Genomic DNA, 26,853 nt, shown 5'->3' with positions numbered 1-26,853 from the left:
CTGAAAGGAAAATAATTCATTAGAATAGTGAACTTACAATAGTTATCAGCTCTATGTGAGAGCGAGCAGGTTTTAAGCTAGCATGTAGATAGTATCAGTATGGTAGTGTCTGAGAACAAGAACTAGCAAAGGATGAGGTGTTAGAACACATTAACAGAAAGAAGAATCAGTTAAACACAGATGAAGGAGTCAAACAGTTAAGGAGATGAACAATGAATGTTGAAGGTAGAAGGAAAACAAAAGCACTGTAGTAGGTAGCAAAAGACCACGCTCTACAACAGTCTACAATGTGTTAGGCAGTAAAGAGATACCCTGCTGTGTGATACACACATCAAGATGTATCAGATTATATTTCTAGCAGAAATATTAATAACACAGTACAACTGTAAATGCAAACAACTGAACGACATTGGAGCGCATTAACCTTAAAGTATAACTAAGCAGAATACTAGGCAGGTTTTAATACTAAAAAAAAAAAAATGCTAAAACAGGTACGAAGTAAAAGCAATCAATCGCCCGACCTCAGAGCGCACTATCTTAAAGCAAAGCTATGCATAACACAATTGTCAGGTTTTAGTTCCAAGGAATGTTAAAAAAAAGGTATAATGTAAAATCAGTTAACTGAACGACCTTTGAGCGCACTAACATAACAAAGCAAAGCTTTGCAAAAACACAATTAAATGCACAAACGCCACTGAAGTAGGCTAGAAAAAGGATGACATCAAGCAGCCAAAAACTAGTAATGCAGCATTTAGACTCACTAATATTACACAAGTATCTAGTCTCGATTGTGTTTACACAATAGTAGAACAACAGCATAAAAACGGGTCTAGACAGATATGCAGAAGAAGCACAGACCAAAAACCTGTGCAGACTGAGTCTTATGAGCATCTGAGCTTGCTATAATCAAGGTAGTTATTATGTAGTAAGCTTTTAATGAGTTAACATTTAAATAGAAGTTTACTAGCCCTTTTGGAGGTTGGGTAAACTGAACATTTGCAGAAAAAGACATTTTTGTTAAATAAGCTCTTTGTAAGTAAATATTAAACAAGTAGCTACTAGCACTTTGCAGGTTAGGTAGACCATTTTGCATGGAGAGAGTCTTTAAACTGTGGAAGAAATTTACTGAACTTTTGTGCTTCTGGGGTTCAGTTACTCCCTTCCTCATTACCTCCATGACCCTGGTGAAGAGTCAGCATCTCCTTTTCATGCTGCCTCTGGTTTCCTTCTCCTCAGCTTCCAGACATAGCAGTTTCTCATTCTCCTCAGCTTGTAGACGTCTCAATCTCTCTGCTGCTTCTGTTTCCAAACACCTGGTCTCCAACTGAAGTCTCTTTAGCTCCAGATGGATTTTTAAGTCCTCTGCAGAAAGGTTGAGCTGTCCATTCTCTGAGTGCTGTACAGCTCTATGGCCAGTCTGATCATCCTAATGATTGCTGTTTTCTGATGCAGCTGTGACCAAAGCTGCAATCATGTCTGCCTTAGTCAGTTTCCCATATACCAGTCCCTTAGCCTGGCACATCTTAGTCAACTGGCTCTTTGGCAGCTTGCCATGCTCCTCTACGGACATGCTTGTCTGCTCTCCCTGACTAACTAAGCTAACAAAAGAAATAAAACAATTGTGATCTAAAGTCTGAATATTCACTGTGTGGCTGATTTAGAGTACAAAAACACCTTCAATGATCACTGTACACAAGCTACAGCAATTCACTATCCACACCACTACTCTGTCCAGCCAGTGCTTCATGTCTCTGCCCAAGTAGCTGACACACACAAACACAATCTTTAAGATATGAGTTAAATACAACACACAGACACTCCTGGGGAAGGCTGGCACAGGTTCTCCAGCTATGCCCCTTCCTGCCAGTCTATATGATAGTAGTTACTGCCACCAACCACTAATATCAGCTACTAATAAGGCCCTTATCAAAGGGTGTCCAATTATTACCTTGCAATATTATTATCCAAATGATAAGTGTGACTGAACAGCAAAGCTTATTGGAGTGGCTTGGCCAGTATCACTATATACATGCAATGTACTCTACAGCTTAAATTATATCTACACAAAACAGCCACAGTTGACAGGTTTAAAAATATTTAATAAAAATAAATAATAAAGAATACAAGACAATACTTCTTATTATACAGTGCTAGTCAAGAGTTTAGAGATCACACGAAAATGCTTAAAATAATACAATAGAATAGTTCTAACATCAGTACAGAAAACAACTAGTGTAATCTTCCTATTTCCTAGCTATTTTTCAGAGAGACACTAAAGTCCAAGATCTTACTTACATACAGACACAGGCAGAGTGCTGGTGAGTTGGATGTTCTGAAGACAAATGCCAAATGCTCTGAGTCTTTCTTTCCTTAAACTGATAGCACAGTACTACTGACTCATTTTAGATTACATCATTTTTTTCTCTGGTCCCAAGGCTAACAGAAACTCAGAGTTTAGCAGCCCTTTTGATATTGCACCTGGTCAGGAAGCTACAGCAATAAAAGACATTATACATGCAAATTCCAGCAATTAACTCTGGTCTCAAAACAATAGCAAGAATTCCTTCATTAAGACATCTCGGCTCTGGGTTTTGAGATCAAACAATTATACAATGCTTGACTTAGCTTTCCTCCAGCAGAGTGCAATGTGGTTACATTTTTGAAGTTCACCATTTAACAAAGAGAACAAGCATGTGGCTTACATTAATATTTACAAATGACAGAATTATTTACAAAATTCTATCTAGCTAGGATGGCAACCTTCACATATCTTCACACCCCCCCCCCCCGAGAACTCAAGCTAGGTTTTTCAAGTGACCCTTGAGAAACGTTGCTTGAGAGGGTTAGGTCTATCTGAGTATACCTTACTCCATTCCCTGTCTTGACAGCCCATCTGCATTGGCATTGCTAATCCCACTTCAGTGCTGCACTGACATATCATATGCTTGCAACCCTAGGCTTTATCTTAGCAACTTGGCATTTTGCTGACTGGCTCTGTGTAACCATGTTAGGGGATTGTGGTCTGTAACTACAGTGAATTTTCTTCCATACAGATAAGGCTAAAGTTTCTGTAGTGCCCACACTATGGCTAGACATTCCTTTTCTATAGCTGCATAACATTCCTACCTGGGTTGGAGCCTACGACTTAGATAAACCACTGGGTGCTCTTCTCCCTCTGAAGAAATCTGGCTATGTACAGCCCCCACTCCGTGGTTCAAAGCATCCACTTGCACAACAAATTATTTGCTATGATCTGGACTGGCTAACACAGGGGGTCCTCCCAAAGCTTCTTTAAGCTTCTTGAATGCCCACTCACATGCTATAGTCCACACTTCCTTATCTTGCCTGTTCTTACTTGTCAGGTCTGTGTGGGGAGCAGCTATGGTATTATAACTGGTGACAAACTTTCTATAGTATCCTGCTGTCCCTAAGAATGCCCTCACTTGCTTTTTGGTAACAGGTGCACGCCATGCCTGAATGGCTTCCACTTTGGCAGGTTCTGGCCTGATCTTACCACTCCCCACTCTATGTCCCAGGTAGGATACCTCTGCCATACCCAAAATTAAATAATTTCAAATATTTGTATAAGCTTCCCCTCTTGCAACCATTATTTAAACAATTGGTATTAATAGAATACATTTTAAGTATGACATGTAACATAGTAAAAGAGTTTACTAATAATACAATCATAAATTCTGATTTGTAAAAAAACATAAATCTTAACTCCATCAGCTATAGTGTGAGTATGAATAAATCTGTGATTAATCATAGATGAGAAACTAATGTAAATCAAACTCATATATGTAGTGGACACCAAAAAACAACAAGAAATTCCTATATGAAATAAACCAAAAGTTCTGAATCCCAACACCCTTCATGGAGCCAAAAACTCCAAGCCTCAACAGCATTCATTGCCCAAGCAGACTACCAAATCAGCAGCAACAGTTTGCTTTCCCCCACCACTTTCAGAAAAAAAATATATATATAATCTTCTCACAAAACATTTCAAACTCCTCACACCACTTTCAACCAACTATATGAAGATATAAAAGATAAACATATTAAATGTTTTATATATAATAATAATAATAACAACAACAATAATATTTGTAAGTGTCAATATGAATCACAGTGCTTTAAAAAACTGTGTATATACTTCATTTAAAATTATGTTATTGCATTTGGACCACTCATCTTTCCCCAACTCTTTAAAAATACTATGAGGTTTATATTTATTATTAATTTGTGTCATTTAAAATGTTACATCAGAAGTCTAGAAAACACTTATTTATCAAATATGCATAATACCTTGTGATGCCCCTGTACTGGCCCAGTAATCAAGGAGTCTCAATCCTCACCACCAGTGAGGGAAGGGATGCACACACTGGGAGGATGACAAGCCCACACAGTAAAGTACAATTTTCCTTAAGAACATGCAGAGATCACAATCAGTCTAGGGCTGGTTTCTACCTTTTTCTCCAGATCCCCATTGGATGAATGGATTGGTAACCATACATTCAGCAACTGTTTAGCACCCTTGTCTCTCATGGATAGGGATAACATGTAAATGTTCTCCCCACCCCTGGGTTATTGGTTCACAAACTATAAGGGCTAAAACTAACTTGGGATTGCAAGGCTACTCTTTTAAGATCTTCGTGGATAAATACTAAGCTAAGTGCCTATGAAACTATGAAATTCAAAATTGTTTGCAGTAGTGGAGTTGGAGCATTAAAGAAGAAAGTTACAAATCTGTGGTCTGACTTGACCAGTGAAGGAAATGCTGTAGATGTGATATACCTGGGGCTCATGTCGGTAAGGACTAGGTCCAGAAAGCTTTGACCTCTTGTGGGAATTAACTACTTTCTGTAGTGAATTTCCATTTAATAGGTCTTTGGAGATGTAGGTAGGATAATCAAAGGATAACTGATCTTTCCCAATATAAAAGTATTTAAGTTAAGGGTAGCTCAGTGAGTACCTTAAGGAATCTGTTATGATGTTCTGGGGACCTGGACAATGTCCTATAGCAGGCAGTGAACTGACAATTTGTCTTGTTAAGGGTAAGTTGGAGTGCAATCAGTTCAGACTGTGGGTCACAGGAATATACCTAGAGGTAATATGAGCTGTGACCAGTATAGAAATGTCCCCACAATTACCTTCAGATCTGAATACATAAGAAACACCAAAGCCAGGTAAGGGGGCTGCTAATTTTACAGTGAACCAAATCTAATTTGTTTTATAAACATGGATAATTTTAAGTTGCAGGAATGCCTCAAGGTCAAACTATTTATTATTAAGACTTTTGACATTCAAAACAGCAATCCAGATGTGGTCAGTATTAGAATTTACTGTAACTATGTTTGCTATATTATGACATCCAGTAGCCAGATTTGTTCTAAAAGGGCACCATGGGGACCACAAGGTTTTGGCTAGTAAACTTGAAACCATAAAATGACAGGTGCAGGGTATCACTTGTGAAACAATTTGACCTGTTTTCTGCCTCATCCCAGGCTAACACATATTGGACTCCAAAAAATAAAGTTACAAAATAGCATATTGGAGTCTGCCCTGAACGGCACCAATTGTTCAATTATAATATTATTATATTATTCAATTATTCAATTCAACTATTGAAAGCAATTATCTTACATTTGTATTAAGGCATTTTGTTTGAAGGTAGGATTCCAATCAGGGCCAGAGTCTTGCCTAAATTTAGCACATGTATGGTGAGATCCAACATGTCTCTCTTCATTTCCCTCATGTTTTTACCACCCTGTACCTATCCTGCCCTGTATGCATAGAATATGTGTGTCAGACAATGGAATCACCAGTTACTAGGATATTTCTGTTTGTAAAGCTTAAATTAGTGGCAGTGTAAAGTTTACAGTCTTCAGACTGCTGACATTGATATGTTTGAACATAGTGATGTAATGATACTACTTGCTTGCTTGCTAAGATTTAGCTTTATTACTTGTAGAAGGCATAGGAAGAAGTGACTTTTGGACAGTCTTGGGCTATGTTGATTTGGCAAATTTGTGAAGAATTGTGGAAAATGTGTAGTTTTCACAGGCCATTTTTTTAAGTGAGAGGGTTGCCTGTATGTTGTGGAGATAGTTGCATCTCTAACAGATTGTGTTGAATGTGTCAAGTAATAGTTAATTTCCATCAATAAGCATCAGCCAGTTAATACACTTCCTAAGAATTTAAAAATATCCAATATTATTGACCAGACCAACTGGCTACAGAAGGAACACACATCCTGTAAATGGTTTCAATATGACAGTTACAAAATATAAAAATAACATTTGTTCTGCTGTTGGTTTACATAAGATGTTTAACATAACCCAAAAGCAATATTTCTGTTTATATGGGCTGTTATTTCAAATGAAATGTATGTATTCCACCCTACACACACACACACACACACACACACACACACACACACACACACACACACACACACACACACACACACACACACACACACACACAAAGATGCACTTAAATCAAAGAATGAAATAAAGAGTTAGCTGAAAGTCTACACAGACATTCTACAGTATTTAAGTAACATCACACTTACTTTAAAAACAGTGGGGACAAATTCTCAAAGCTTGGGACAATGTGATGGATGGCAGTAAGGCAGTAACCATGAAACAATCCTTTCTCAGGGTGCCAAAATAAGTAAGTACATCACTGAAAGAATCTTTATATGTGTATCTATTGGCATGCTACCCCAAACCCAGAATCTCTCTCAAAAACCCTTGATTGAGGTAATAGTTTCCCTTTTTTTCTTTTTTTTTCATTTTACATCTCTTTGCCGAACTTTACTTACTGATCATAAGCCCCCTCTCAGTCATTCAGCCCATTACTTCCCCGATCACTAGGGGTGAAGGCTAAATGGTAGAGGTCATCATTGTCAGCCATCAGCAGTGTTTTTTTTTTAAGCCTTAACTCCCTTATGCCTGCCCAGAGACAACCCATGGGTGCAGGTGCATTGAGCATCAACAGTGAACCACCTATCACTTCTGTAAGGGGTTGATGTCAACAGGATGTACACTCCTGTCCATAGGTTGTTTCCCCATGTTCCAAAAGGGAAATAGACCACATGCTTGTACCACGGACACTTACTTTTCTTCCCTCCAGATAGGCATGCTCACCGGTCCCCCTTTTGCACCATCAAGCAACTGAGCTACCTAAAAAACGTAGGTCACCAGGGCCACAGTCATGACTTTATCCAGCTATGCCACAAGTGCAGGGTTTGGTGGGGTAATAGGAAAAGGGGAGCTATGACAAGTACTATCTGAATTTAGAAACTGCATGCATAAAATGTATCCACTGCAGAGCTAGACACCCGTCAGTGTGAATCTCGGCTTTAGATGGTTGTTAGTGTTGAAGTGACACCCAAAGCCCATGTGTTAGAGTGGGAAAAAGGGGCTGTGGATGGATGGATGGATGGATGGATGGATGGATGGATGGATGGATGGATGGATGGATGGATACATAAAATGTATACATGCTAAAATTACCAAGTAATTTTCATATCTTAAAGATCTGCACTACAGGGAATAAATATTTAAACATGCATGTAAGTTTATATACAGCTATAGACATTTATATAAATATGTGTATATGTCAATATATATTTATAGGTAGGAATAGCATATACCACATATTAATCAGTTTACATTTATTTCTTCAAACAGAGTATTTCATCAAAGCAAGAATTGCGAATTGTTTCACTAATTCCCACTTTTGTGAATGCTTGTGTGCATGATTCTGAGGTTGCTGGGAGTAAGACAGAGTGCAGGGAAGTACTTGGTCAATGCTTGTATGTGTTGGGCTGACTGAGAAAAAATAGTCTGTTGGAATGGGAGATTTTCTGTCAATAGCTTATAGGAATCTGTGTCTTGTATCAGATGAGTGAAGCCTGTATGTGAATACAAGAGCAGTGTACATATACTTGTACATGTACATGTGTGTATGTCTGCGTGTGTGTGTAAGATCAGTGAATCCTGCAAGAACAGCAAACAGCAGAGTTAAGGAATTTCCCCATTTTCAATAATATGTGATCTCAGATTTAATATATTTTAAATTGTATGTCTGCCATATGAGGAGTGCAGGTGGGCTTGGCCTTAAAACATCTATTTTCTTCATTTTTCATCTTAATTTGATAGGATTTGCTATTAATGAATAGAATTCTATGATGTTATTTCCAACTTTATTGGCTGTTTGGGTAGTTTTTCCATCTCTTTCAACTTTCCGGTTTAAAAGCCTGCATTTGCGCTTGTTTCCCACCTTTCCTCTTACTAGTCAAGTCCATATACAGATTTGCTGTATCCAGGATTGTTTGTAAGCTTCTGAGCACCCCCCAAGCCTTTCTGTGTTGGAGGGAAGTCTTCTCACTTATCAGTGAGAGTGGTAAGCACTAGGTAAACTATCTACCACAAGAGTGGTTTCTGGCCCAGAAATTGTAGTTTATTGACCGTTTGGCAGTTTTTCCATCTCTTTCCACTTATTGGTTTAAAAGGCCGCATTTGCGCTTGTTTCCCATCTTTCCTGTAATTAGTCTAGTCTAGATACAGATTTGCTTTATCCAATACTGTTTGTAAGCTCCTGAGCCCCCAAAGCCTTTCTGTGTTGGAGGGAAACCTTCTAGCTTATCAGTGGGAGTGATAAGCACTAGAAAACCTATCTACCACATAAGGAGTGATGTGGGCCCAGAAATTGTAGTTTTTGGCCATTTGGACAGTTTTTCCATCTCTCTCAACTTTGATTTAAAAGCCCACATTTGCACTTGTTTCCACCCTTTCCTGTAACTAGTCTAGTCCAGATACAGATTTGCTGTATCCAGGACTGTTTCTAAGCTCCTGAGCCCCCCAAGCCTTTCTGTGTTGAAGGGAAGCCTTCTAGCTTATCAGTGGGAGTGGTAAGTACTAGGTAACCTATCTACCACATAAGGAGTGGTTTCTGGCCCAGAAATTGTAGTTATTGGCCATGTGGGCAATTTTTCCATCTCTCTCAACTTTCTGATTTAAAAGCCACATTTGCACTTGTTTCTTTCCTATAACTAGTCTACTTCAGATACAGATTCTTGGCTTTAGCACTTGAATTTGTTTATTTGTGCTCAGTATTTGTTCAGAACTTGTTGTAAGCAATAAATAAGCTACAGATTACAACACTTAATCTTCCTCATTATCTAGAGGAAAACAGTTTTTGTACTTACTTTCCTCACTTGCTTAGAGAAAAACAACTCTTATACTCACTTTCCTCACTTGTCTAGAGGAAAATATTTTTTTATTCAGGCATGTCCAAGGGTCAGCTCCCAGTGTTCTCTCCTGTCTACCTGATGAATCTGGGCATTTTGAGGCATTGTAGAAATTGCCTCATTTACACAGACAACCCTCTCCTCCTACCACCCAACACTACAACCTGTGAGAGATGCACTTATCTAGCTAAAGTGGAGGTAAAGCTCTCTCCATCCAAGACTGAACGTGCCAGTCAAGAGAAGGTAAACACTTGCACCACACCACACTCTTTACATAGTCCCACTAAACCTACACCACCAAAATCCACACATAGAAACACAAAAACATTTGTTGAGGCTCTCTATAATAATATACTCAAGCAACAGAGACCTCCAAAGCAGAAACGCAATCAATCTCCACCCCCCAACACAACCCAAATGACTCATAGCCCACAGACTCAGTGTGCCACTCAACCACAGCCCACAAGGCAAAACAACATACCCAAAACACTAGTCATAGGTGACTCTATAGTCAGGCACACTGATGTCCCACTCACCAGGCTAAACAAGAAGATTACTGTCAGCTGCCTATCGGGTGCCAGGATCCGCCACATAACCCATGCACTCAGGTCACTCCACAACAAGTACAAGTATGACTCTGTCATTGTCCATGTTGGTGTGAACGACCTGAGACGTACCTCCCTAGACTACATGAAAAGAGACATGGAAGAGCTCTCTTGTCTTGTAGCCCAGGCATGTATGACTTTAGCCCTGAGTAGCATCTTGCCATCGCCCAGAATGATATCGTAGTACAAGGACAAAATGATTGACTTCAACAATTGGCTAAGCTTCTGGTGTCATTCTAAGGGGATCCAGTATCTGTCTGCCTGGGACGACATGGTCGACAGACCGTGATGCTTTGACAGAGATGGCCTGCACCTGTCAACCCTGGGATTCCAGATACTACTCTTGCCACCCCTACAGTGCCTTTTTTAGGCAAGGTTCAAATGACAAATTCACCACCATAACAGGAACAGACAAGCAAAACCAGAGGGTAATGCTACTCAATACTAGAAGTCTAAATCTCAAAATGCACTCCCTCGAGGCACTCCTTAAAATGGAGAACATCAATATCTTTGCAGTGACTGAGACCTGGTTCAAGGCTCCAGAGTGCACCCCTGCATTACCAGGCTAAAACTCATACCACAGTTTTCGGCCATCTAACCTGAATCAGAACACCAAAGGTGGAGATGTGTCCATATTCATTAAGGATATCCACACCTCCAGGCTAGTTGCTCAGCATAATGCATCCAAGGTTATCCAAGTACGACTAACTCTGGGCAAAACTGCAATACAAATTTTAGCTTGCTACAGATCCCAACCATGCCCCAGGATTCCCACTCCTCTTTTCTTGATATACTGGAAAATATTAGGGTTCAAACCAAACACCCTAATAATGGGCGATTTCAACTACCCCACCATTAACTGGGAAAACTACTCATGTACCAACTCCTTTGCTCAACGCATTCTGGAATTCATAAATTTCAATGCCCTGGATCAACTTATCCACACCCCCACCAGGGGCAACAATATCCTAAACCTAGTCATTACCGAAATTCCACACCTGAAGTCAACTCCTCGTTGGTCAGATCAGACCATGCAGCTAATCACCCTAGATATCCACATCCCTCCCCCCATTAAGGAAACCATGGTAAAACATTTCTTCAAAGCCAACTTCATGCTTCTTAAGACAGAAGTGGTGAACTTCATGACACCCATGCAGATGGACAATACAGTTACGACTGCTGAATCCTACACAAATGCACTCTATAAGCACTTACACAAGTGCATGGATCATGTTATCCCGAACAGAAGCAAGACACTATCCTCCAAAAAAAGGAAGCCAATCTGGTAGTCCCCTGTCATAAACAAACTCTTCAACAGAAGGAAGAAACTGTTGCAAAAGAGAGTAAACTTCCATGAGTGGATGAGCTCCCTGGTCAGCCTCAGTAAGGAGCTAAGATCTCTTATAAGATCCTCCAAAGCTAGCTATGAAAACAAAATCGCCACTGATTCTAAGGACAACCAGAAAGCATTCTATAGCTATGTCAGGAATCTCAGTGGCAACACCCATATCTCCTCTGAGTTACAGCACAATGGCATGAAAATTACAGAACCAACTGATATTGCCAACATCCTGGCAGATAGGTTCAGTGCTAACTTTACTCCCCTCTCACTCCCTAAAGGCCCCATATCTATACAGGAAGAATGCAGAGTGCCTGTAATCACAACTACGCAGGTAAAAGCTGCGCTCTCTAAAGCCAAAAACACAGCATCCATGGCACCAGACAACATCCCAATCTGCATTTTATTTGAACATCAGAATGAACTGGCTCCCCATCTAAGCACCATGTTCAGTCATAGCCTCACATCAGGCTTTGTGCCCACTGAATGGCACACAGCAAAAGTTATCCCACTCCACAAACAGGGAGCTACCACTGATCCTGGGAACTATCGCCCTATCAGCCTGACGAGTCTGGTCTGTAAGGCCATGGAACATATCATCATGGAACTCATAAAAACATATCATCATGGAACTCATAAACAAGGACATTGGTAACCTCCAAACTCTGGACCCCACCCAGTTCGGGTTTGTGAAAGGCAGATCATTCCTCCTGAACCTGATTAACTACTTTGAGGCAGTCACCAAAGCTGTAGACGAGGGAAAGATGGTTCACACAGCCTATCTTGACCAAGGCTTTCGACACCATCCCCCATTCTGGAATCATAGATAAACTCACTAAACTAGGTATAAATCCTTACATCACAAGATGGGTTGCCATCTGGCTCACTGACAGAACCCACACTGTAAAAGTTGCATACTCCAAATCTGACTTCAAACCAGTGACAAGTGGAGTACCACAGGGTTCAGTCCTGGGACCTCTCCTGTTTGGTATCTACTTCTCTGAAGTACAGGCTAACACAGAAGGACTGCAAACTAGGAGCCATAGTCGAGTCCCCAAATGATGTGGGCATCTTGCAGAAGGGCCTCACTGAGGCAGATGCCTGGTGTCAGAGCCATGGCCTCAAGCTCAATGCCAAAAAGTGCATTGTCATCCCCTTTGGTAAAATCTCTGTACCCATGAACTACCACAAAGTTGGCAGTCTACTTAACACCGAATGTGTGATAAGAGACCTTGGGACCCAGGTGGACAGTAGTCTCTCCTTTGATAATCACTTTGCCACAGTAGTCAGGAAATCCTTCTCTGTAGCACACTTCAACAGAAAAGGGTTCTCATCCAGGAAAAAAGAGGTCATTGTCCCCCTCTACTTGACACTCATTAGACCCATTATAGAGTACAACACCCCTTTTGGAATGTATCTCACAAGACATCTGCAGCAGCTGGAAAGGCCATAGAAGTACCTCACAAAGAGGATTACTGGCCTCAAACTGATGCCCTACACTGACAGTCTCAAAAAAACTCCAGCTTTACTCCATAACATACTGCCTACTCCGAGGTGATCTCTGCCTAACATACAAAGCTATGTCAAACCCAGAGCTGTTGGACATGCTACACTGAAAGAAATCCCAATCCCTCCAAACTACATTCTAGGGACCTAGACCTTGTCACCACAATAAACAGGACATGCTGGAGGGATAGATTCATTGTTGCAGAGACTTCCCATACTCTGGAACAAGCTATCCATCTATGTCAAGCAAAGTTCCTCATTAGCACTCTTCAAGAAAAATCTTGATGAGTGAATGGGAAATAGGAAATACACCCCGGGGATCACTTCTGTGGCTCTGCACAACAGGAGCACAGGAAAATAACTTTCTTGGGTGGCGTAAGCCAGGGAACCTTGTTGGCAAGGCTTACTTAGGCCCTTGGGCCAATAGCCTAGTACCTACATATGAACCTATGAACTAAACTTTTTTTTATGGAACTGATGGAAACTCATTACATACCATGGTAAGAATGATAAATATAAATATATGTAAATTCCAGAAACAGGGGAAGCCATATCAGTGCAAAGAACCTTTGGGAGGAGAGGCGATAAGAAAGATGAAAAGGAGATGGGGTGAATCTGTGAATTTGTTTTGGTAACTCTGACAAGTCTAAGGGACAGCCATCTATCTGTGTTTTTTTTTTTTTTTTTTTGAGGTAGGGCTTCAATTTATTTATTGTATGAAAAAATGTGTAGGATAAAACAAGGTCAATGGGTAAAGTGTGAAAAGGCAGCAGAGGAAAGCAAACTAACATGACACAAAACATGGACATGATGGAATTATACAAACAATATGGCCACAAGAAAGGTAAACACACAAGCAAAGGATGGTCATCTGTGAGTAGAGAGGAATATAGTATAAAAACATAAATAAGGGCTGTAAAAATGCATATGCAGGTGTGTAAACATATAAATGGTTGGAGGAGTAGTATAGGCCATTGTGGATTAGTGCAATGGTTAAGGTGTTTACCTCACAGTCAAAAGGTATAGGGTTTGATTCTCACCTTTGAAAGGGAAATTGGCTAGGCTTATAACAACCCACAAGGGCAGCTAATCTAGTACTTACTTATGAACTTATAAACCAAAGATCATACATCATGGCAATCATTTGATGCTATACATGTATATCCCCATGAAACTTAAAAAGTACAACTGGTATATGTGAGATAGCCAGTAAAATGAAAATAAATATAGAAATATAAAATAAATGACACAGAGGCACATATGTTCACATGTCAGCAGGTGAATGTGACAAATGAGCTCATAAAGATAAGTCTGGAGGACTTTTTGAATACTACAAGAGATTGAAACCAAGTTATCGATTCTGGAAAGGAATGAGTCAGAGAGACTAGTTTGCCAGAAGACAACCTTGATTATTACCTTAATATCTGACCAAAGAAAAAGAGACTGTAACTCATTGCATTAAGACTCAGCACCAGAGATGCTATAACCTTTTACACAACAAAAGTTAATTTTAGGTTACAAAACACAGACAGGACTGTGCTATTAAGGCCAAAGTTGTTATTAGCGTTGTAAAAAAAAACAGAGATATTTATACTACAACTATTATATTTGTTTTGATGAAGTCATCCTGCATTTTATTTTTGGTAAATAGTCATTTGAACTGCAAAGATTTAAAGTGTTAGGTGCACGATATTATTTTCCATATTGGTTGATGTAGCAGGCAATTCATTCACCCTATAATTATATTTTTACTGAAGCTTGTGCCTGTCACTAGTAAGTAAACCAAAGAAAATTCCATATGAGAACTGTATTCCTGTGATTTGTGGACAATGCAAAGGATACCAAAGTGACGTAGTGAAGCATGTCACAATACTAAACCTACATATTTCTATTTTGAGGTCTGGAAGAGGTTCATAGGTTCATAGGTTCATAGGTTCATACTAGGCTATCTGCCCGAGGGCATTTACAAGCCTAGCCCATCGTTTTGTGGCTTACGCCACCCCTTTAGTATGGGGAACTATACCCATTATTTTGCTGTGCCTCTGTCGAGCAGTGACACTGAGGTTATCCATGGGGTATATCTGTGATCTCCCATCCATTGGTCAAGATTTCTCTTGAACAAGGCCAGCGAGGTACTCTGCCTCACATGTACCGGGATTTTGTTCCACAGCATAGGGAGTCTTTGGGTGATGAATCTATCCCTCCAGCACGCCCTATTAATAGCCGTGTCAAGGTTTAAGTCTCCGCCCTTGTGGCTCTGATGGATCTAGATTTTTGAGGTGAAGCATATTCATCAAATCTGGGTTTGACATGGCCTTGTATGTTAGGCAAAGGTCACCTCTGAGCAAGCAGTAGCGACTGAATAGAGCTGGAGTTCTTTCAGTCGGGCAGCATAGGACAGATTTTGAGACCCTTTATCCTTTTGGTGAGGAACTCTCCAGCTGCTGCAAGTGTCGGGTCAGATACATTCGAATGGGGCATTGTACTCAATCATTGGCCTGATGAGTGATGAGTAAAGGGAGACTATGACCTCCCTTGATCTAGATGAGAATCCTTCATGATAAGGTGGGCAATGTAGAAGGCCTTCCTAACTACTTTAGCTACATGGGTGTCGAATGACAGACTACTATCAACCTGGGTCCCCAGGTCCCTGATAACTTCTTCTGTGCTCAGTGGATTGCCACCTATTTGGTAGCTAGGGGTAACCTTGTTTTTCCCAAAGGGTATGACTATGCATTTTGGCATTTAACTTTAGGCCGTGGCTCTGGCACCAGTTATCCGTTTCTGTGAGACCCTTCTGAAGGATATCTGTATCAGATGTGTTTTCTACTATGGCGCCCAGTTTGCAGTCATCTGCAAACTTTGTCAGCCATAACCCTCCTGTGTTTGCTTGTACTTCGGAAAAGTAGATGCCAAACAAGAGTGGGCCCAGGACTGGGACACCACTTGTGACAGGCTTTGAGTCTGACATGGCGCCAGCAACTCTGACCCTGTGGGTTCTGTCACTCAGCCAGTTTGCAACCCATCTTGTGATGTATGGGTTGACATTTAAGCTGATGAGTTTTTCAATGATGGGGTATTGTATCAAGGCCTTAGCCAGATCGAGGTAGGCTGTATGGACTGCCTTTCCTCATCAATGGCTTTGGTGACTGTTTCAAAAAGTCAACCAAGTTTAAAAGGCATGATCTGCCTTTGACAAAGCCAAACTGGGTTGGATCCAAAGTCTGCAAATTCCCTATGTCTTTATTTATGAGGTCCATTATGATCCTCTCCATGGCTTTGCAGATAAGGCTTGTCAAGCTATGCAGTGCGCCACTCCTGGATCCAGAGGTAAGACTTTGATTAAACAGCTGTCCTAGCTGTGGGTTTAATTCCTCATTGAGTTCATGGAGCACACAGCCGGGACACCATCAGGTCCCATGGATGCTGTGTTTTTGCTTTGGAGAGCAGTTCTCGAGATGTTTGGGGCTGCAATCGTTTGGTATAGATATCTCCGAGTTTGCACTGAACCTGTCAGCCAGTATGTTGGCAATGTCTGTAGGATCAGTAATCTTCACATCATTTTGAACTAGCTCTGAGCATATCTGGGAGTTTCCTCCCAGGTTTCTAACATAGCTAAAGAAGGCCTTATGATTGTCTTTTGAGTCTTTAGCTATTTTTCTCGAAATTTGCTTTGGATGATTTTATGAGAGCTCTTAGTTTTTACTTATAGTGATCAGGGTGTCTTACCTTTTAAGGATTTTGCTCTATCTTGTAGTAGCTTCCTCCTTTGTTGTAGAGTTTGTTTATGGCTGGGGTCCACCAGACTGGACGCTTGCCTTTGGTACAAAGAGTCTTTGTTTTGCTTGGGATTGCCTATCATGCACAGTCCTGCAGGTATGGTAGAAGGCATTTTGTAGAAAAGTGATTCAGTGGAGTGACTGTTTTCCGCTGCCTTCCGGGGGGAGCCTAGGAGACCACACTAGTGTGAAAGTGTGAAGTGATTTTTGATTGTTCTTTACTGTGGTCTTTCAGGTGGGGGTGGGATGAGGACCTCCAGCGAGATTAGTTTGTGGTCTGATCTCACCAGTGATGTTGAACATTGTGCTCCCATGTTTCGTGATGATGAGATCAAGTATGTTATCTCCTCTTGTGTGGATGGTGACTAGTTGTTCCATGGCATTTGAGTTTATGAATTCCAGGAACTTTTGGGCTAGTGTTTGGGCTTGAGTAGTGTTCCCAGTCTATATTAGGGTAATTGAAGTCACCTAGTATGATGGTGTTTGGTGATACATTTATCCCTTTTCAGGAAGGCCATGTGAGGTTCCTGAGTTTGTGAGGTTAATTGCACCTGGATGGTCTCCGATGCATTCTTGAGGTGTGGGTGTCCTTGATGAATATGGATACCTCCTTTTGGTATTGTCCGGATTTTGGGGCTATGAGGTAAAACCTGATAGCTGGGGTGCTCTCAGGAGCCTTGAACCAGGTTTTTTTTTCCTTTTGTGTTCTAGGGTGGTAAATTTGAGCCTTGCCTAAAAAGCGTGGCTTGTCCAGCATGTCATCCCAGGCAGACAGACACTGGATCTCCTTTGAATGACACCAGTGTTTAAGCCAATTGTTAAAGCTGATCATCTTGTGGCATCATTCTTGGTGAAGGTAGGATACTGCTCAAGGTCAGGGTCATACCTGCCTGGGCTACATAATCAGAGAGCTCCTCAATCTCTTTTCATGTAGTCCGACAATGAGTCATATTTGTACCTGCTGTTGAGAGACCTGAACAAAAATTTTCCCACTTTTCTGAGAGTTAAAAAGTTCAGTTACAGGCTTGCTGTTCCTGAACTGTTTGAAAGTTTCTGTGAGCCATTTTGCTTGGGCTGAAGGAGGGTCTCTGTGTTCATCAGTGGCAGTGACTAACATTGAGCAGCTTCCCTGCCCCCGAGAGGTGGTTACTGACTAACTGTAGTTTTGGCCACTGTCATTTCCATAACTCCTTCATCTCTTAAAACCTAGTTGCCGGTTTGAGCGTCTTTTCAGGCTTGTTGGCTGTTGGTGAAGCACCCTCCAAGAGGTATTTTTTCTCTGTTTATTTGCTAAGTTTTTCTAGCTTGAGCATTTTCTGGCTTGTTAAACTTGATTTCTGTATTAGTAGCTGTATTTAGAGCACAACAAAGCTGTTTGCTGAATTTCCTGTTTGCACTTAAAAAACAAAACAACAAAAAAATCTTGCTTTTTTCCCACTTTTCTGAGAGTTAAAGTCTGTGAGGCCATTTTTGCTTGGGCTGAAGGAGGGTCTCTGTGTTCATCAGTGGCAGTGACTAACATTGGGTGACGTGGGTGACCGAGAAATGGGGGGTTGCCTTTTTGGGGTACTATCTATGACAAGAGTGCCGTATCAAGGTAATAAGTACTGTAGGAGCAAGTGCTACGTTTAACAGATAGAGAATAGTCTACTTGGAGTCAAGTAGAGATGATCTTTTTAATTATAGGATAAGCTGATTAGATCAGTAGTATAGTTCGAGGAAGGTAGTTTTAAGGGAAAATTTGAAGTACTTTATGTCTCTGTATTCAAGACTGATGTGCAGTCTGGAGCCAGTGCTGTACAGAAGCCCAGTGGGAAGTCAGCTGCTTTGGTAGTGCTCACAAGGTGACCACAGTAAAGCCATTACTTCATAGAACAGCTGCTACTGCTGAGGGATCGGTAGAAATAGCAATGTCCAAGGCTACATGTCAAGCCACAGCCTCACAAATAGCCACTAACTAGAAAGAAATAACTTAAGGCATACATAGTGATGTTAGACCGTATCACCACCTGGGGTGGGGGGTGGGTACTGAGCTGGGCTGATATGCCTCTAATAGTAGCTGCACAATGCATTGAGGGATGACCGCTGTGCCTTAATGGACATAAAAGCACCAGTTACAAAGATTACAAGAAGGAGAAATGGTGTCTGCTTACTAAAGGGTCACTACAGAGACTCAAGTCCTCAAGTGGACTTTTGTCAAAAGCAAAATGCTAAGTGATCACAGCTGTCTAAACTGCGGAACTGAAACATTAAGTTACTTTCTGTTTAGATGCTGAAGGGAATAACTATAAAGTATCCATGTTTGAAACACTAATAATTAATAGATTTAAATAAGAATTGTGAACTATTATTAAGAAATGGGTGTCAGTCAGATATACTGAGAGCTTTCTTATTTATTCTTGTGTTAAGTTAAATGGTAATGTGTTATGAGAACTTATTTAGAAGCATGTCACCTAAAGCAAACAACAAATCATTACTCAAAGTAAAAGAGACATTTTCTAATTTCTTGTATTTTAAATGTGAAAGGAGGAGACACTTTGCAATGTTCTGTAGTAGCAGTATCAATGATAATAAGTCTGACATAAATGGCAAACCTGTTGACAAATGTAAATGAAATGAAACTTAAGGAATGAAACAAAACTACTGCTAGTGTGGTTAAAAAGCAAAGTGAAACTTAGGGAATTAAATAAAACTGCTTCTAGTGTGGTTATAAAGCAAAATGAAAGTTAAGGAATGAAACAAAACTACTGTTAGTGTGGTTAAAAAGCAAAATAAAACAGGGAATGAAATAAAACTACTGTTAGTGTGGTTAAAAAGCAAAATGAAACTTAGGGAATGAAATAAAACTACTGCTAGTGTGGTTAAAAAGCAAAGTGAAACTTAGGGAATGAAATAAAACTACTGCTATTGTGGTTATAAAGCAAAATGAAACTTAAGGAATGAAACAAAACTACTGCTAGTGTAGTTAAAAAGCAAAATGAAACTTAGGGAATGAAACAAAACTAGTGCTAGGGTGGTTAAAACGGCATTTTTTACTGATCCACTATTAAGCTAATTAAGTGCCATCTACTAATATAGCAATAACCCATGCCTGGGTATGAGTAATGCTGGATTTACCCACGGTTGGTGTGGTTTGGTCACGAGGGCAAAGCCCGAATGGCCAAACAAAGACAACTGTGGGTAAATCCAGCATTACCCACACCCAGAAGTGGGTTATTGCTGTTATACAATGACATTATTTAAGAAAAAAAATAATTACTTTTCTTAAATAATGGCATTGTATAATGCCTTCTTGCTGCCCTTCCGCAGCTGTCTGGTATTCTGCGGCAGTTCTGATGTACTGCGCATGCGTATGCTTATGCAATACATCAGAGCTGTGGGTGGAAGTCTTTTTTTTACAGCAACGGAAAACGCAAGATCTCCGTTGTTTTTTACAAACTGTCTCGCTATGTTAAAGGAGTTTAACATTACGAGACAGCTTTATAAAAAGCAATGGAGAATCTTCGTTGCTTTTTTTAAAGCTGTCTCGCTATGTTAAACCCATTTAACATAGCGAGACAACTTTAAAAAAAGCAATGGAGAAAGCAAGATCTCCGTTGCTTTTTTTAAAGCTGTCTCGCTATGTTAAACTCCTTTAACATAGCGAGACAGCTTTATAAAAAGCAATGGAGAATCTTTTTTAAAGCTGTCTCGCTATGTTAAACCCATTTAACATAGCAACGGAGAAAGCAAGATCTCCGTTGCTTTTTTTAAAGTTGTCTCGCTATGTTAGCGAGACAATGTGTAAAAAGCAATGGAGATCTTGCGTTCTCCATTGCTGTAAAAAAAAAGACTTATACTATTGGAAAAAGTCCAGGCGACTGGACCTTTTTCCATTAGTATAAGTCTGATTTACAACATGCACGCTGACCAATCAGCATGCACATTTTGGAATATTAATGGGGGGGTCATTGTATAATAGATGATTAATGGTTACAGGGACTATTAAAAGCTAATAGCATGATAACATTAATCAAGGGGCATTACCTCTGTAAGCAAAAAAAAAAAAAAAACTTTTCATGAAAGACTGTAGTGATTATATGCATTTTTTGGGATATAAAAAGATATCCTATTGCCCAGATAGAAATTCAGACTGAGTTTGAGAAAACAGCATATCTTTTTCACATGATATAATCATTGGGAAATACTTCCCAATTTTAAAAAGTTCTGGAGACAGTGGGAAAGAGGGAGAGCACTTAACAAGTCACGTCCACAACCTAAAAGGACTGGAGCTGCAGGAACTTGGACCCAGGGCCATACCTCTGCACTCCCCAGTGTAGAAATTTGGGCCCAACTAATGGCCATGTCCATTAGTAAACTAGAAGTTGGTAATTGCCCAGAGATAATGTTAAAAAGTCTTAAGACGAGAAGAAAATGGCAAAGATAAAGAGAAAGGAGGACCTTGCAACTCTTCAGACATTAAGGAACTGCAACAGAAAGACAATTGAGTCAGGGGGAGGAGCCAAAGGCAGCTGGAGTACATAGAGACATGGAGAAGGAAATATCCAGTGAACTTGCTATGCACCCCAGAAAAATCCCAGCTGAAAAGGGCAAAAGACCCAGAGAAGAAGGAAAGCTAAGCTTGAAATAATTCCCACTGAAAAAGCCAGGCTGCAGAAAATTAAAGAAGACGAGGAAGGTACTGGCTTCCAGAGCCTAGATAGGGATGTAACTAAGTTAGAAGAATAGATTTATGACTACACTAAATATTGGTGTGAATCACCATTATTAAGAGAAGAATGGGATACTATGACCCCATGTCATCATTAGTGGGTGAAGAGGCAGAATCCACTACCAAATAGTAGGCAACTAGAAAGGGAAGTACAGAGACAGTTGACCTTCAAGTGTGCAAATTAAACTTTGAGAAGGCCTATTGGGAGAATGAAACTTTGAGTAGAGCTGAAGATAGCATTTCCAGGATGGTGGGGAAGAATTTGTTGCACCTTTTCCTCCAGGTTACCCTTACTTTGAACTCCAAAATGACCTATTACATTGGGTAACTAAGGAGAAGGAGGAAGTAGTACGCCAGTTGCTGGTGCCTAAATCCGTTACCCAACTAGTGATGAAACTGGTACACAGCACATTGTTGGAGGGGGCGTGCTCCTGGGTATGAACAAAACCAAAGTCTGAATTCTAATGAGATTTTACTGGCTGCATATAATGTGGAAGGTAAACAAGTTACAACTTTTGTACAAGGTACCATGTGTCAAAAAAAAGTCCTAGACCCTAGCTGTAGAAATCCATTAATATCAATTCTAATAACAGAAACAGCTTTCATAAGGACTGTCGTGGATTTTATTGAGCCATTGATTGTCTATTAGTGAGTATCAATATATGTATATATATATATATATATATATATATATATATATATATATGTGTGTGTGTGTGTGTGTGTGTGTGTGTGTGTGTGTGTGTGTGTGTGTGTGTATATGTATATATATATATATATATATATATATATATATATATATATATATATATATATATATATATATATATATACAACCAACTACCCAGAAGCAAACCTCTTTGCAAAGCAAAGAATTACTCTATTCTTCAGCGTAATAATACCAAAGTAAATACTCACAAACTCAGGACCACTTTTACATAAAAGATTATATCCCAGTATGTTAAAGCTTCAAAGTGAAGCATCTTAGAACTTCTGTGTATCTTCAAACTGATAGCCCATTCCAATCGTTTAACAGGACATTAAAATCCACATTAAGAAAAGTTACAGAAGAGGATGGCAAAAAGCATATCTCCTGTTTGCCATCTTGGACGTTATCTAGGCGTCCATAGAATTCAGCAACTAGACCATTGCCAAGGAGACAAGAGGAGTGGAAAAAACACCATTTAAGACAGTACTGGAGAATTATATCTCCATAAACTTCAGGATGAAAATAGTAATGCCAATAGCCCATGAACAACTGAAAATAGCACAAGCTGCCCATTAGGGAGAGTATAACAAGAACACCTGAAGGATCAAATTTCAGGTCAGAAACCTAGTACTAGTTTTAGTTTCTTTGGCTGAGACTACATTTTTAGCCAAATGGAAGGGTCCTTTTAGAATTGCGAAAAGAGTGAAGGTTAGGCAAACAGGTAAAAGATGTCCTGAGTATAGAAATGTTATAGAACCCCAGAGTGAGGCAGAGGCAGTCCTAACTATTATTGATGCAGAGGCTAAGGAAATTAGAAAACATACTTCAGGTGGTAACAGATTCAATCTTATCAACCCCCCCAAAAATCAAGAGGCAAAGAACTTTCACCCCCAAAATAAAAAAGCTTTCTCTTATCTCTCAAGTAGAAACAGTCTAGACATCATATAGAGACTCATTTCCACAGAGCTCAGCAAAGCTTGGAATCCAGGCTTGTGTTCCTGAGTGTTTTACTTGCATTCAGGCAAAGCTAAGTAATTTTGATTGATAAATTACACTTATTTAATTTGTTTAAACAAAACCCTGCTGTTTTATTGAACTATTTGTGCATTTAACTGCTATTTTACTTGAAAAAGTGCATTTCCTCACATTATTGTTGCTGTTAGACTGTTTGCCTTGAAATTCTGAAATCACCTCTAAAAGGGCTATCTAGCTATTTATTTATGTTTGTGGTATCATTGCATTTTTGGCAATCTTTTATTGTGTTTTTACATTAGGAGGACTGTGATTATTCATCTATTGGCAGTATGTGTTTGTTTGGTCTATCTGAATTGGGAAACGCACAAAAGGGCTCTAAATGTAGTCATTTTATTGGCCGGAGGGTTCAGTAGTCAGTTTTCTGTATTTTCAATGCTGGTATCAATTTGGAGTATTTGCACGTAACTGCTCACTGTGCAGCAGCATTAGCAATGCCCTGTACAGATGCAAACATCTAGAAAGCAAATTTTCCTTATAGAACAGCCCATAAAACTGTACCCTGTAAAGCAGTAAGTATAGAGTAAATACCTTGCATGTTGCCAAGCTTAGAGCAGCTATTTTGCACATCATGTAGCAACACCATAACGTTAGTATAATTTACTATTACATAACCTTGTTTGCCTTCATCCCCATAACAAAGTACCATGAGTAGCTTCCTGTTAACACTGCCCACCACACCCTTGTAGCTCAAAAATTAAAGGAATGGGCAGTGAATATGCTATTTCCTAACTTATGTGCAGTTAGATTGGTGGATATGGGTAAATTAAGACAATGTAGCAATTGTCTCATGTTTGCTGGCTGCCACTTAATCCTTAAGGTGACAGATGCATTATGTGAGAGGTGTACTTACACAATGTCTCTGTAAGCTAATCTCTGAAATACAAGCACACATCAGGTTATCAGAACCATGCACACAACACCCACCACACATAACATTCAGCCCACACATAGGCCAACATATGCTTAAGCAATTCAATGCAATCTTCCTAAACAACAAAGACCTCCTAGGTCCTCCATTGGCCAAGCATATCCTCAGCAAACTCAAAAGCACTCATAAAAAGCAACATTTAAGAGCACAAATACAGCCACACTCAGTGGAGCCCCAGATGCAAAGCCCATAAGACAAATAAGCACACTTCTCAGTATTCTTGTCATAGGGGGCAATATTGTAAGACATACTGATGTTCCTCTAATTGGGTTGAACAAGCAGATGCTAATGGTTAGCTGCAGTGGCAGCTAGTGACTTCAAAGTAAAGGGGAGGGGGCTGCAAGAAGTGATGGGTGGGGCTCTACTACAGAAAGAAAGTGACCATTACCTGTGATGAAGCAACTGATAGGGGTATTCACTTTCATTTGCAGACTGCCTCAGTATGTGCCCACTCTTATAGCCACTTTACAGAATATATACTCCTCAGATATTTAACTGCAATCAAGAATAACAGCCTTAAGTGAGATTGGGTAGACAAAGGAGTCCATGGGGGCCCTGTTGCACACTACTCCCTCTGCACCTCCCAAGTGTCCCTCTCCTGTTCTCCCCCTCATTCTGGCCCCCATCATCCATACAGATTACTTCTTTCTTGTCTTTTCACACTTCATCTCCTCATTAGGCTGTTAAATACAGCCTAACAGGCTACAATTCTACTGTAATAAATTTGGCAGAAATGACTGAAATAAACCAGGGGTTTGGGGGTCACTAGGCCCCCAAAAGTCATAGATTTCTGTATGGCCTGAGATGCGTCTTACAGCATTTTTTACAACTTTTTGTTCTATTGATGGCCTGAACAAAACAGTCATGAGTAACAAAAGAAATTGTCTCTTTTTTTTCAAGGAAAATAAGTCGTGTGTAAAGTTTACTGTTCAAAGCCAACAAAAAAAAGAAGTTATGTTAACGGTGCTCCGGTTTCCTCCCACATCCCAAAGACATACTGTAGGTGGATTGGACACTCTAAATTGGCCCTAGGTGTGAGTGCATGCATGTGTATGCCTTCTGTGGAAGGTTGGGCGCCGGGCTGGCAACTCGACACTGTAAAACTCCACTGCCAATCATGAGCGGACAGGTGATCCGCTGTGGTGACCCCTAACTGGGAAAAGGTGAAAGAAGAAGATGTACTCACCATAACATTCCATGTTTGTTGTCCATCTCACCTTCATTCTTGCTGGTTGGGTTCGGAGCCGATCATCGGTTCCAACTTGGCCTTTTACTAAAGCTCGAGAGCTTCCACTGCCTCGAGGCTACACCCTATCCCATCATGCCTAGGGAAGATTACCTAGATCTTGTTTGTAATTACTAAATAGAATAGAAGTCATATACATACATTCCAGGTATATTTAGAGACTTATACTCTTCGAGACAAAGAAGGGAATCAGAGAACATGAATTCCACATCTAATAAAGACCTCTCGATCCTTCAGGAGCAAAGGATGGGCGAAGGAGGGTGGGATGCAAGAATGAAGGTGAGATGGACAACAAACATGGAATGTTATGGTGCGTACATAACTTCTTTATGTTATGTTGCCCTATCTCACCTTCATTCTTGTTGGTTGGGACAGCATCCCTAGCACCTTCTTTCTTGGGTGACTCAAGGGAACAAGCTCTTCAGAACAGTGGACCCAAAAGAAGCCCTATTCCGGGAGACCACGTCTACTTTGTAATGAGTGATAAAGGTGTGAGGTTTTACCCATGTTGCTGTAGCACAAATTGAATCCATGGGCAACCTAGCTTGAAAGGCAGCTGAAGTTGAAATAGCTCTTGTTGAGTGGCCTTTTATTTTTTCAGGCAGTTGTTTATTCTGAGAGGTATATGAGAATGTAATAGTATCTGTAAGCCATTTTGATAGAGTGACTTTAGATATCAAGGCACTCTTCTTTTTGTCTGAAAAGAACATGAATAATTGGTCAGATTCTATGAATTCTTTTGTTCTGTATAAGTACAAGCTTAACTGCCTGTGTACGTCTAACTGGTGAAGTTTGTATTCTGCCTTGTTGCCATGATTAGGGAAGGAGACAGGCAGATCAGTTGATTGATTTAAGTTAGTTTTAGAACAAACTTTGGGAAGGAATGAAGGATTAGTTCTAAGGGAGACTCTGTCTTTATGGAAAACAAAGTAAGGAGGGCATATGGATAGCGCTTGAAGTTCTGATACCCTCCTAGCTGAAGTGATGGCTACCAAAAAGACCATTTTCCAGGTTAGAAAATTTAGATTATAGGAAGAAGCTGGCTCATATGGCAGAAAGATCAAAGTAGACAGTACCAAATTGAGGTCCCAAGGAGAAGGTGGTTCTCTTATTGGAGATGTTAACAAAAACATACCTCTCAAAAAGGCTTTGCATAATTTGTGAGACAATTTTTGAACCCAAATCACCAATATGATAGTTCGATATGGAAGCTAGTTGAACTCAAATGGCGGCTGCTACTGCTCTTTCATTAAAAAGTTTTTCTAAGAAGTCTAAAATGCAAGCTACCAGGGTTGTGAAAGGGTCAATTTGATTGGCAGAGGCCTAACAAGAAAACCTTTTTCCACTTGCTCGTGTAGAGTTTCCTAGCTGTGGTTTTATGAGATGAGACTAGGGTGTGTTTTACACCAAAGGATATATCTGGAAGCCTGGCTAAGATTGGAAGTGGAGCAGCCAAGCTGTCAGTTTGAGGGTCTGGATTGAGGGATGGACAGTCCCTGATGGATGAGTCAGGAGGTCTGGTACTGGGTCAGGAATCCATGGCTCGTCTTTTAGATGGAGCCAAAGAAAGGGGAACCAAGTTTGACAATGCCAGTATGGAGTGATGAGTATTAATCTGCATTCCAATAGCTTGGCTCCCTGTAGAACATTGGGGATTAAAGGGACAGGTGGAAAAGCATAAAGGAGACCCGGGGGGCCAATCGAGTCCAAATCCTTCCCTTGCTGCCTCCTCC

The sequence above is a fragment of the Protopterus annectens genome, chromosome 3.part1, assembly GCF_019279795.1.
Source record: "Protopterus annectens isolate FY-2018-M chromosome 3.part1, PAN1.0, whole genome shotgun sequence".
In the NCBI taxonomy this organism is placed as follows: domain Eukaryota; kingdom Metazoa; phylum Chordata; order Ceratodontiformes; family Protopteridae; genus Protopterus; species Protopterus annectens.
Note: the sequence above shows the minus strand (reverse complement) of the source record.